At 39.7% G+C, this 12,794-nt stretch overlaps 1 protein-coding gene across 8 annotated transcripts in view; it reads left to right on the forward strand.

Annotated features, from left to right (window-relative positions):
* ITGB6 (integrin subunit beta 6) overlaps positions 1-12,794 on the forward strand; it is a 56,995-nt gene that overhangs the window by 9,403 nt on the left and 34,798 nt on the right. Inside the window, exon 1 of one of the 8 annotated variants that reach the window (XM_080601220.1) lies at positions 5,893-6,188. The exons of the other annotated variants lie outside the window; for them this stretch is intronic. The gene's annotated coding sequence lies outside the window, so the exon portion shown is untranslated. Of the gene's footprint in view, positions 1-5,892; positions 6,189-12,794 lie in introns of those variants that run through there. 8 annotated transcript variants of the gene reach the window in all.

Below are 12,794 nucleotides of genomic sequence, written 5' to 3' on the forward strand. Positions count from 1 at the left end.
TTTTTTTTTTACATTGCTGGCACACAGACAGCCTGAAGGCTGTGACAAGGCAATACTCAGCCATCTGTAGGTTTGTCAGCTGGGAGGTAGAGCTTGATCAAAATGAGGTTTCATTTACTGTTAGCTGCTCCTGAAATGAGACCCTACCAGACCACCTAGGAACAGCACTTGTATGATAAAGCCTAATGGCTATGTCTGCAGAAGTTTCTTATTAAGGTCATATAGAGATATTTTTTTTTTTCTTACCCAAACAGAACTGTCTAGAGGGTAGGACTGCAAATGCTGCTGTCATCTTCCCACCCCCAGGACAGAAAACCTGCTTGTAACAGTGATCCTTATCATCATTGGAAGATGCTTCTTGCTTCCTTCGGTCCCACAGTGCCATGCTAGCGTCAGTTCCTCTGATCCAGTAGCAATGGATGTTAAAAGCACAGCCAATACCTCAATTGGCTGTTTAAAATCAGCTTCAGCAAGCATTGCTCCCTCTCTGACCTTTTCCTGGCTTCTGTGTCCCCTGTGTTTGGCTGTCTTCCACCCAGGCATTTAGGCTCAGATTTGGAAATCCCCTGTTCTCAACACTGGACTGTTGTTTTTCTGGCAGAATTTACCTGCTGTCCTTGTAGAATCAGGGCATCTGTGATGCCTGTGCTGTTATTCAGAGTATTAATAGAAATTATAAACAGAAAGAGGTCTCAGCCACAGGCTGTCAAGGCAGGAGCTTGTGATGCTCTGTCTGAGCCTGAACTAGTTGCAAGAGAGGAGCAGCTTCTTCCAACGAGTGATCTTCCTCAAGCGCTCTTCATCACTATAATAACAGAAGAAGCACAGTACCAGGACCATTAAGGAAACAGTGTGCTATGAAGACTGTGAACTTAGAAGAATGTAAACAAAAGGCCAAGACTTGAAAGATTCATTACTATGTGAGTTCAGAAGCACTGGCTAAATCAAACCATCACTGTTCAACACAAAAACATAGCAAATAAAACCAAGAGGTGTTTTTTGAAGAAGCAGGGGGGAGAGAAAAGAAAAATACCACTATAGAAGTGGTAAGAATAAATCAGATAGTAACACATGAGAACATAGATATCAGTGGAGAATGAAGGGAAAAATAGGCTTTATTATTCTATATAAGCAAAACGTTGTTAAACGAGACTTGTGAAATGAATGCCTTTATCAGTAATGTGACTTCACAGTGGTATCATGAATAGCTGTTTATCAGCAGGTTCTAAAAACCCAGTCACACTCTGAATAAGTAAATGCAATGTTCTTGTTGGCTTTTCTATAGGTTTTAAACCATAAATATTGAGCAGCTTACAAAAAATGAGAGAGAAAATGATGACTTCATGAGAACAGATAAATATGTAGTTTTTTCCAAGCCACTGCTAGCATATTCAATTTGCTACTGGCACTCTTTTTTATATAATCTTACTTGAAATTGTTACCATGATTTTCGGTAGTAAGTCGTGTACCATTGCCTTTTATCTTTAAGTTAACGTGAAACAGGGAGATGTGGGCATTTGTGGTTTTCCCTTGTGCAAGAAGGGTCAAACTACAGAACAATATAGGAATATCCATAACTTTGAATTCCACGAAGATAGCTGAGAAAAAATATATAAAATTAACAGTTGATATGTTGGATTATTAATTTTCTGGCCCAGATTTGTTCTGTGTAACAGTGAACACCTAATGTGCCCAGCTTTGGAGCCAGTCTATTTTTGACTGTTGTCTATAGAAAATGCAGAGAAAGGGGCACCTCCTGTGTGCGAGCCCAAGACCTGTGTTTACTGTTCCCTGGAGGTTTGCTTATAACATGTTCATGGCCTGGCACGCTCCCCGGGCGTAGTCATAGCACCAGTGTACAACCTGTTTGAATTCCTCCTTGGTCTCTACTGTTCCTCTCAGACATTCCTGAGCACAGCTATTGTTCTCTGATTTAAAAGGGCATTCAGATGCCTCTTCCAAATTAACAGTAACTCAGCTGTTGCTCATCCTTTGTGCTGGCTGCAGGCTGCACAGCTTCATCAGACTGCAGCAACTGCACGCTTCTCCTTCAAATCTGTAGACCATCAGTGAGTGGTGGACGTTTGTTTGTTGTAGACACAGGGTGCAAATTCCCTTGGATATTAACCAATTTGGGGGAGTTTTACGGTGCTGAGTTATGTCTGTCTTACCTGTTTATGGACATGTGCTGTAGTTACCTCCAGGCCAATAACATTGCTAAAGCAGCACAGTGAAACAGCAGATTCTGCAGTAATGGTTGTTTTCCACAGAGTTTCTCCTGAATCAGTTTCATGAGCTAGACATGCTAAATTATAATAGTTTCAGGGTTGGTTCTTCAGGTGCTAAAGCTACCAGCATAGGCATTCCTAAAGCCTTCACTCTTCATAAATAAATCCTGTATTCCTCTCTGGGAAGAAATTATATCATTCTCTGCTAGATTTTGTCAATAAGGCTTTCTATGCCATTTTGCAATCCATGCGGAGAACTGGATTTTTATGTATCCTATCCTATGGTATGTATGTATCCTATCCTTCCTATCTCACATGGTAATTATTAGGTTGACTAATAGTATGTTCACTAACCTCTTTACCCTTATTTATGTTTTTCATATGATGACCTTACAGTAGACTCTCCAGTGTCTCGCCTGATTAGGGTGGGTAGGGTCTTGCCCTAACACAGAGTCTCATCCACCAGGTCAAGTAACATACGGTAAATCAAAAGTAAGAGTAATGTTGGGAAGAGTCACATCATAACTGACTGACTGTATAATGAATAACTGATAGCTATGACTCAGTGTCTGCATTTCTTTCCTAAACACAACACTGTATTGTAGGCTGGCTTTGAATAGTTTTTTTTTCTTTTTTTTTTTTTTTTTCCCTACATAGTTCCAGGTAATGGTTAACTCCAAATGACTAAAATACCTTCAGGAGACCTGATGAGATTTCTTTCAGGTACTCAGATTCAAAAGTAAATTCAGGCTTTTACTTTATCACTTCTTTTAAAAAAACATATTTTTCTTATCTGAAGCTATTTTAAAAGTAGCCAACAAATAAAAAGTCATCAGTATTACTACTGATGCATAATTTCAAGGTGAAATGATTGTATTCCAGGCAAATGCATGCACAGTATGTGCATCCATTTTTTAATTTTTTATTTTTTTAATAAAACAAGACATTTTAGCATCTGTGGCAATGCAGTCATTTCTGAGATGAAACACGACTTTGCATCAGCTTACATTGTAGGATAAAAGGTGGAAGGAGAGACCACTGAGAAGAACACAAACTGGGAAATCTGTCTGAAGGAAAAGCTACCATTACAGAGTTTCATTCCTGAAGAGGGTGTGTGAAAGTATGCAAGACAATAAAGAGTAGCAGATGTCTTAAGAATTGATGTTATGGGGAGTGTTTTAAGGCATTTATCTTTTGAGAGGACAGAGGATTTTTTACAAAAAGTAGATGAACTCCATCTGAGCAAGTGTGGTGTTCATTTTCTGGAAGTAGTATTCCTGTAGCTGATATCAATATAGTACATCATGTTACAATACTACAAAATATCACATGCAGACAATATACATTTATATATCTGTATAACCAGTAAAAGTATTGCAAGCAAGAAAATAGGAAAGAAGGTTGGGGGACACTTGTAAGTAATTTTCATGTGTGGTCCTGAAAAGAAGGAAATGATGAATGCATGCGAGAGAAAAAGGTATGATGGATGCAACACGAACAGGAAAAATAAGTGTTAACATGGGTGGGAACATGAGGTGGATGGTCTCGATGTCGGGAATAAAAACAATGTGAACAATGTAATTAAAAAAAAAAAAAGTGCAATGTCATAGAAGACAATCTGAGGTATTTATATACAAAAACTGCATGCAGGAAAACATAGGCTAGAAGTGCAAGGACCAGGATGACCCTGAATCTCTCAATGATAACAAAGTATGGTTGATGACTAGTGTATGACTGAAACACTCTTAAACTGATGCGTAGACAGTTATGAAAACTAAAAATAAAAGCAAATGTACAAAGGCATCACTCAGTAACAATGCAGAGACGGCATGGGTGGGGTGGAATTTGTCAAACTTTTGGGGCAAAGTATGGTGAATAAGGGTCTTCTGAAGGACCACTAAAGGACTCTTACATATATTTCTAATACAGATAACTTCAGGCATGAAGGCAAAACTTTCAAGCATTGTCTCATTACGGGAAATTTTTATTGAACAGAAATAGAGTATAAAACAAATGTTACTGATAACAGCAGAGCCAGTTATTCCAGGGTGTGATAGCTGGCAGATTTCATCACTATGCAGTCACTGGACTAATATGATGCTATTCTAGGTGGTCTTTGTTAGGTAGTGATGCCATAGAGCAGCTGGTTGTAGAAAATAACATAGCTAATGTTATCCCAACTTGATTAAATTGAAAATAAGTGAAAGAATAAACATAAATAGGTCTGTTAAATACAGTACTTCAGAAGAACAAATTTTGAGAAACTGGAGAAACTAGCTAGTGTTGTCAATTGGATGAAAGTTCCAAGCGTGAGGATTAGAATTTCTTTAATTTAAATATATATAAAAAATAATAATAAATCTGCACTTTCTGCTGTAAGTAGAGAATGAAGTGTGTTAACACCTTGCTGGAGAAATAATATGTGTGTGTATATATATATATATAAATAATTATATTAAGAGTGAGGAAAAAAATATATGAAGAATGAGTAAAGAGTGAAAGACATAGGGGAAGCAGCTGTATCTTGGAAACCAAGAAGTGTAGAGTGCAGTCTTATTTGTTAAGTGGCGAGCAGACTTACCATCTGTAAACCAAAGCACAAAGACTAAAAACTTCTTATACCAGAAAGATGAAGGGAGGTCTGCCATGTGGTAAGGACGGGGTGTTGATTAAAGACAGTGTAAATACTGCCCAAGCCAACTAATTTTTTTTTCTTTTTTCTGTGAAGAGGATGGTATAGATCACAGAGGAAAATAAACAAGATGGTAAGAATCCACAGAAATAAGAACTAACGTTTGCAAACTTGAAAATTAAATCCAAAGAACAGAGTAGGCTCACAGTGGAATGATGTCCATCATCCATCCTAAAATGCTGAAAGAACACCAAATTAAATTTCAAATACAGGAGCAAGTTTTTCTTAAAAGACCTATCAAATCAAAGGAGAGAGAAAAGTGGAGGAAAAGTGACCTCACATCTACAGTTTCATTAATTTGACCTTAACCATATGCAAATTGTGTACACGTTTTCCTAGAAATAATAAATAAAGATGTGAATATAAAAAGGAAAAAAAATAGAATGAAAGCAGTAAATGTTTGATTAAATATATAAGGGCTGAGAATATGTATGGATGATACCATCTGTTCTGAGAAGGGAATTATTGGGCTATCAGAGATTACAAACAGATTTTCAAGTATCACAGTTTCAGCTAATCTCTGAAATTATTAATGCTTTCATTGCTGCTAAAAATGGCATGCTCAAATAAGAAAAATATCCATCCTGTTACATAGACAGAGAGGAGAAATTGAGAGCTGGAGGCGTGGGATTGAATTTAATAGCACAAACTGAGGTGGAAATAATTTCTGTTATAAACTGCAGATTATCAAGTGGACAGGAGAAGGACCATAATGTCTTGATCAGTCATAGAAGGATGCTCACAGAGCTGGGATGGAGCCCTGGAAAAGGCAAAAATGATCCTCCTTAGATATGATGCAGGCGGCTGAGGAAGGAATACTATGTAGAGGCTCCAGTGTAGGAGGCATTGGTCAGAGCTCTTCTGGAGTGCTGTGAACAGTCTGTCACCCATAATTAGGAAAGAGCATTGAAAGAAATGCAGAGAAGTAGTACTACACAAACCAAAGAATGAGCGATATACAATTGCTGTCTATAAATACATCAAGGGGAGGGGAACGAAGGGCAGGGCAAATACTAGGAAAGGAAAGAAGTTATTTAAGTTACCAGACAATGTTGTCACTAAAACAAATGGATATAAATTAGTTAGTCCATCTAGGCTGGAGTTTAGAAGGTCTCCAGCAATGAGAAGAGTAAAGGCGCTGAAACAGTCTTCTAGTGAGAGTAACAGGAACAAAGCACCGTGACTGCGGGTATCACAGTAAAATGGAGCTTATTTGCTTGTGAGTTGGATAATGCAGAATTCACCTTGTTCTTGCATATACCGCAAAGGTGAGTAGAGCCACTTCGTATTTGCCTACCTGCCAGGAAGAGAAACTGTCTGAGCTGTCTTATGACGGATTTTGATAAGTTCATGAACTCAGCTGTATAAGGTACAAGGACACGTATTTGGTATCTATGAGATCCTTCACAGTGCTGAACTATTGAAATTTCTGTTAATCTATTGGTTCAAAGAGAAAACATGACTTTATGGTCTTCTGGGACATGTTGACATGCTGCAAAATATTATGAATGAATTTTTTTAAAAAAATGTTTTAAATTGTGGTAATTCTGGTCTTGCTAATTGTCCAGCCAAAACAAGGCGATGCTGTTGTATGTCTGAGGTAAGCATAAGGTATCAGTCAATCGAATATTATTAATAGGCTTTACATCATCAATCGTTTTGAACTCCTAGAAAGCCCTGTTAGGGAAACTCTGCTCTGCCTCATTCCTATTGTATTACTCAGTCAAGCTAATTGAAACTGATTTAGTTGGTTTTATTTTTACTTAGAGATGTTTCATTTGCATGTTCTTGGTCCTGCATGGTTTTTGTTTAGGTATATAATATCAACATTTCTTACCAGTTCTTTAAGAATTGCAGAAATACTAATCTTTCTGTAAAAGGTCATTCTCCCAATATCCCTGTTTACATATCAATCTACCCTGCTGGTTTAAATTTCCTTCCTACACGTGCTCATAGCAATAAAACAAGATTTGCAAAATACAGGAATAATTTATATCAACAAAGATATTGGAAACAGTTCTGACATTTCAGAATCATGTTAACTGAGCTTATAACAAAGACTGGAAATAATGTTCTGTTTACTGTGGTAGAGGAGAGAGGAATTAAAAAAAAAAAAAAAGAAGAAGCTGGTAACAAAAAATTATAACCTGAATATAACATAAATGACCAAATCAGTTAACAAAGATATGAGTGTTTCCAAAGATTCTTAAATATGTAGCCAGGCAAAATATTGCCAAAAGGTCATAGGGGAGTTAGTACTGACCACCTTTATGCCTGCAGGTTTTAAAGTAATACCTACTCCAGAATAGCAGAATAGCCATAAGATGGCAGCATGCTGCTCAAAGAGCTCCTGAAACCCTAAATCCTGTTTTTTCCCCAGAAGGAGACTGGGCCCTGTGACAGGAGGAGTGGACTGAATTCTGCGTGTCTGTAAATAGAAACCATACCGTCAATGTTCAGAATAACTTGAAAGCTTCATAAATCTAGCTGCTTTCAGTCAGCGTCTTGGCCCACTTTCTCAGTTATTAGCAGCTGTTTGGATGCTGAAGTAAACATGCTTATCTATTTTGGCTACTCTAGATTAACATTATTCAAACCCTATGTTTGAGCAAAGCACTGGAGTTCCATACCCCTAAGTATAGCAAGGTCAACTATAACAAGTAGAGGTCTATTTTCTCTGTGTAAGACCAGAGTGGAAAAGGTACTTTTTACAAATGATTTAGTCCCAGCCTCATAGTTTAGAATTTACATCTGGATAAATCAGGCCTGCATACATCGTGATTACACATTCCTTCCAGCTTTTTCAAAAGCAAGGCATTTGCACCTAGCTCATTTTGCTTATTCATCACATTTCATGCTATACAGCTGCAACATGCGTGTCGCAGGGCTGCCTTTGGCCCTTTGTGTAAGAGGGGAAGTAGGTAGAGTTTGCACTCAGCATTAATCTGAATGGAGGAAGCTGCAGAAAGCTCCCAGTTAAAGGGCAGAGACCTGACATCTTGTGGATTTAAGTGCTGTGGGGTTAATGCTAATGCTCAGAGCAGTTCCAGCCACCAGCACAGAGCTGAGGTGCTTCCTCTGGGGTCCCACCACCTCACTCTTATAGGGCAGGGAGGTGTACAATGCGACTGTGAAAATCAAACAGAAACTTAGGCCAGATTCAAAAGGCTGTGTGGCATCCCTGGCATGTTTTGAGTGCTGTGGGCTGGCTGACAGTCCTGGTTGGAAACCATGTGATTTTTCCACTGGTTCCACCTGAGTCCTGGTGCAGTTGGGAGATTTGATTATTTGGCTTTGAGTGTGATAGTTTATTCAAATCTGAAAATCAAACAGACCTTTCAGAGTGCTCAACCATGCAAAGGAAATTGAGGACAAAGGTTTGCTCACGCCCTCAGCTGAAACCAGCTGGGTCAGAGCTGTGGGTGAGGTGAACATGGGTTGAAAACACCCTGGGTTGTCTGCCTGCTGTTCACTGCACAGTTGGTGAGCAATTCATCCTTCTTCCTCCTCTTCCTCTCTGTTTGTTCAGAGGTAGGTTGTTGACTTGGCTTTGCCTTCATCTAGCAACAGCGCACTGCTCCGGAAACAAGAGGAGACCAGAGCATGAGTCATGACCTGAGTCATGGATCTGCAACACCCCACTTTGTTCAGGGCCGGAGGGAAAAAATTCCTTTCCTACGTGTGGCCGTTCAGCTCGTGCAACCCTCTGGAAGGAACTGCAGACTCTGTTCATCTTCTAAAACTGCTCTCTACCATCTGTGTAGCAGTGCTTGCAAACAAAACATGAAGAGAGTTATGAGAAGCCTTCGTCTTTTCACGCACTTGCCCACATGTTGGCAGGGGTCTGTGCCTTAACCTACACAGTAGTGTTTTGGTGCGAGTCCCGTAGCTGGGAATGAGGTTAGTACACATCCCAACAGGGGCGGCTCAGCCGCTGTACATGCACGTCTTCATGTACCGCAGGCTCTGTGTCATTTATACAGGACCCAAATGCTTACAGCAGCTTCTTTGGGCTGAGGCTGTTTTCTGTTTCAAGCAATACCCGTGTCGCATGGGTGCCATTTAACAAAGAATGATAGCAAATAGTATCAAACAACACTAATATGCATAAATCCAAATACATTTATTTATTTTGCACAGTGATTTGGTAGGTGATACTGTTGTTTTCTAAAAAAAAGAAAGTAAAGTTTAGAGAAAAAATGTAAAGTTACCGATTAGTTGCATTCACCATCATTAAATTTGATGAATTTCCCCATTAAACACAAGTGTTCATTAGGGATTGTTGTTTCCTCTTTAAATGTTTTTGCCAGATCTCCCCAAAGTATTGCCAGCAAAGGCGGGGGCAGGACTGTCCTTCCAGTGTTGTCGCCATATTTGCGTGCAATCTGTGCTGGATTGTCTGATATTCCCATTGCTATGTGGCTACTCAAACCACCTCGGTTTCCTTAGAGCTCAATCTAAGTTTGGAAACTTTTTTTCAGGCTTCCTTGCCTAGCTAATTGACAGTCATCCTCTGAAACATCTGTCATAGTTGTTCTTTGGAACTAGGGCTGTCAGGCTGGTGAGGGATATATTTTTGGGAAGATTTTTTTCTAAAAGTGCCTTCCATTTCTGCTGGCCCAAGAGTCAGGAACCACTTGACTGTGCAGCTATAGAACAGCTTCATCTTTTTAAGCTATTTTTTTTTCTCAGTTATTCCGTAATATTTGCATAATCTTCAGTTACCGTCTTTCTGGTCAAAAGGTTTGCCCTAAGTTTTGATCTCTATCTCACTGCTTCCATTCCTACAGGACTTGGCAGATGAGGGACAGGAAGAGAGAAATGTTTTCTGAAGGGCAGGAGACACTTCCCCCACCTTTGTAAATACTCACAGAACCATTTCAGCGTGTGGGACATCCAGACTTCAAATTACTCAGTATTTTTCCAGGCTTTCAGATTGCGTGTGTATGAGAAGAGCATTGACAATTAAGTGTTGGTTTGTGTGTGGAGCTGAGAGATCACTTACAAGAATTTCTCCTCCATGTGAATAGCTCTCCAGCTTCTAATTCAAAGAGATTTTCCTTGCTCCAATGAGCTTGGGACATACTGATCTTTTATATTGACTGATAGGCTTTTACTGGAGCTAACATGCCGCCTCTTCCAGGCTTTGTCTAGCACAGGAGGAACTAATTGTTGATTTCTGTTGGACTGGTCTTCCTGTATGTGTAATTATGCTACACCAGTTCATGCCCTGTATGCAGGAGAGGCTGGTATTTTTTTCTAAAATGAAGTCATTTTTTAGATTTGAATGAGCCAATGATGAGGCATGCTTTTGTATGCAAACACTTCCCATTCTGGAACTTTTACAGACCCAATCAACAGGCTGACTTTTGGATTCAGCTAAATGGCCCAGAAAAGCCATACATTAGTAGCTTTTTCTAAAGAGGAAAAAAAAGCCTTATTAATGAAATGCTACCTGAGGCTAATATTTTTGTTTTATTTCTTATCCCCTGTCCACATCATTAGCTTTCTTTTACTATTTTTCTGCATTCTCTATGTTTAATGTTGGCTACTCACTAATGAATTTGTTAAAGGTTGATTGGATGACCAGCATATCTTTCTGTGCTATCTTTCACGTATTGTAAGTGCCAGGTATGGGGAAAAATGCAGTAAAGATTTTATCCTGTACAAATTTTATTACCTTTTAGAGAAGGACAGACGTGCATTGTTCAGTGCTGCCCATAGTGAAAGATAAACAGCTGTATTCTGCTGGGATGTGTCATTGTAAAACCATAACCCTGATTTAAGCAAGACCAAAATTTGCTCCAAAATGAGCATGTAGTGGCTGATAAAAACAGTAATAACTGCATTGTCTGTACTATAAGCTACCATTTGTTATACCTCATTGGGCTGATACCTCTAGTTTGAGTTAACAGAACAAGACTGTCTTATAAACCTTATATTCCTTATAAAGGGGAATCTTGCTGTCAGATCAAGCAGTGGCAGGACCTCAGAGGCCATCCTCCCCACATCAGCATGGCTATTTCTGATTGTGCTCTTCTAGCGTCTGTGATAGCTAAAGCTAGTAAAACAGTACATTAATAGACAAACTTCCTGGTCAACTTATCTTTAGATATCACATAAGATGTTTAGTGACATTGCAAAACAAATCTATTATATCAGCACCCTACCTGGGTTTTCTTGCCTTGCCCAAGATCCACTCTTTGTAGATGCTATCTCCCTTCCCGGACCTCTCTTATCATCCTGTGCCCCTGTCGCTGAGATTGTCAGTCCCACTCCGTCCAGTCCTGTGATCTTCTCATCGTGGGTGCTTTTAAAAGTCAAAACTAACCTTGGTTCTTCTCTCCTTATATTTTCCTTTGTGTTTTTGTGGTTGTTTTGCTGTTGTCTATTCTTCCTCTGCTCTACAGTCTGGGGAGGTCTGTTCTTAATAATTTGCAGAAACTTAGTTATTTTACTCAAGGCAAGACTTAACTCAGATTTGGCAGCCATCCCATTCAGAGGCAGGCACTTAGCCTCCAGTCATGCTGTCCTTGCCAAGACCTATATAAAATATTACCACACAAACAAATGGAGAACCGATGCTATCAAACCGAATTTGTAAGTTTTATGTAGGTTGTATTATTCTTTCTGCACTAAAAAATGATATCTTGAATCTAAAAATAAGCCTTTACTAACTGCCAGGTGTTCAGCTGGCTGGCCCTTAACCTGGGAGACTTCTGGTGTCTTTTGGTGGCTGAAGAACTGTCATCAAGTCCTTCGAGTGCAGGCTTTGAGGTGTTGTTATATTACCAGGGGCTAGTGAGAGCTGCAAAATGAACTTGTACGTTGAAAGGGCAAGCACTAGTTTTTGGAGTTCTCCAAGGCTGTAGGCATAGCAACAGTAGTACAGGACGTACACACAAATGTAAATTAAAGACAGGGAAATAAAATGTGTTGGATGGCTCTTATAGGAGGATTTTTTTCTCTGTATGAGTAAACATTTTCAGTCAACTCCACTTCATTTTGACCTTGTGTAGTTACGGACATTGTCCTCATAGACCTGTGTCTTCACCAGCCAAGGGAACATAATTTAATTGATGCTTTTTTCATGCCACAAGAAATTGTTGTAGGTGAACACATGGCTCACAAAGGATACTCCAAGATATAGAAAGCAGTTGAAGGAGACTTAAGAATTTACTGTTGTAAATAGAAGTGTTAGGATGTGGTTCCACAAGAGTTAGCTGGGCTAAATTCAAATTATCATGCTGCCACCTTCCCTGTCAGCTCTGCCTGCCTTTCCTGTTCCCTCTGCTGAGCTGGTGCTCACACTGGGCTGGGCAGTGACACAGTTCAGGGGACCCACCCAGGGGAAGATTAGCCCCCCGGCCTTCCCCACGGAAGGTGCTTGGCTTTTAATTGGATCAGGCTGAATCAGCTCACTGCTTGTTTGGACATCAGTACTGGTAAGAGCAAAGGGGTGTGAGCAGGGCAAAGGTAGGCTTGACGTAATCCAGTTTGAGCTGCTATGAAAATACCCGTAGACTGTGTAAATACTAGTAAAATCGGATGTGCCTGGGAATATGTCCAGGCACTAGAATGAGATTCTCTGTGCTATTAAACTGTTAAAATGCTCCCTGGCATGAATTTGACCTCTTCCAATTAACACTCTCTGCAAACAATTTCTGGGCACATTTTGGTTGCTAGAATGGTCCCAATAGGCAATTTGCAAGCATAAACTCGGGTCTTTCTGTGCCAATTGGCCTCAATGCCCAGGAATGTTTCCAGGCATGTTGAGCTTACTAGTATAGACCTATCCCTACTGTCACATCCTGCCCCAAAATTGCAGCTACCACCAGGTTTGAAAAGGGTGGTCTGATCCTGCCAGTTCTCAT

This window comes from Anser brachyrhynchus (genome assembly GCF_964034855.1).
Source record: "Anser brachyrhynchus genome assembly, chromosome: 7".
Taxonomy (NCBI): domain Eukaryota; kingdom Metazoa; phylum Chordata; class Aves; order Anseriformes; family Anatidae; genus Anser; species Anser brachyrhynchus.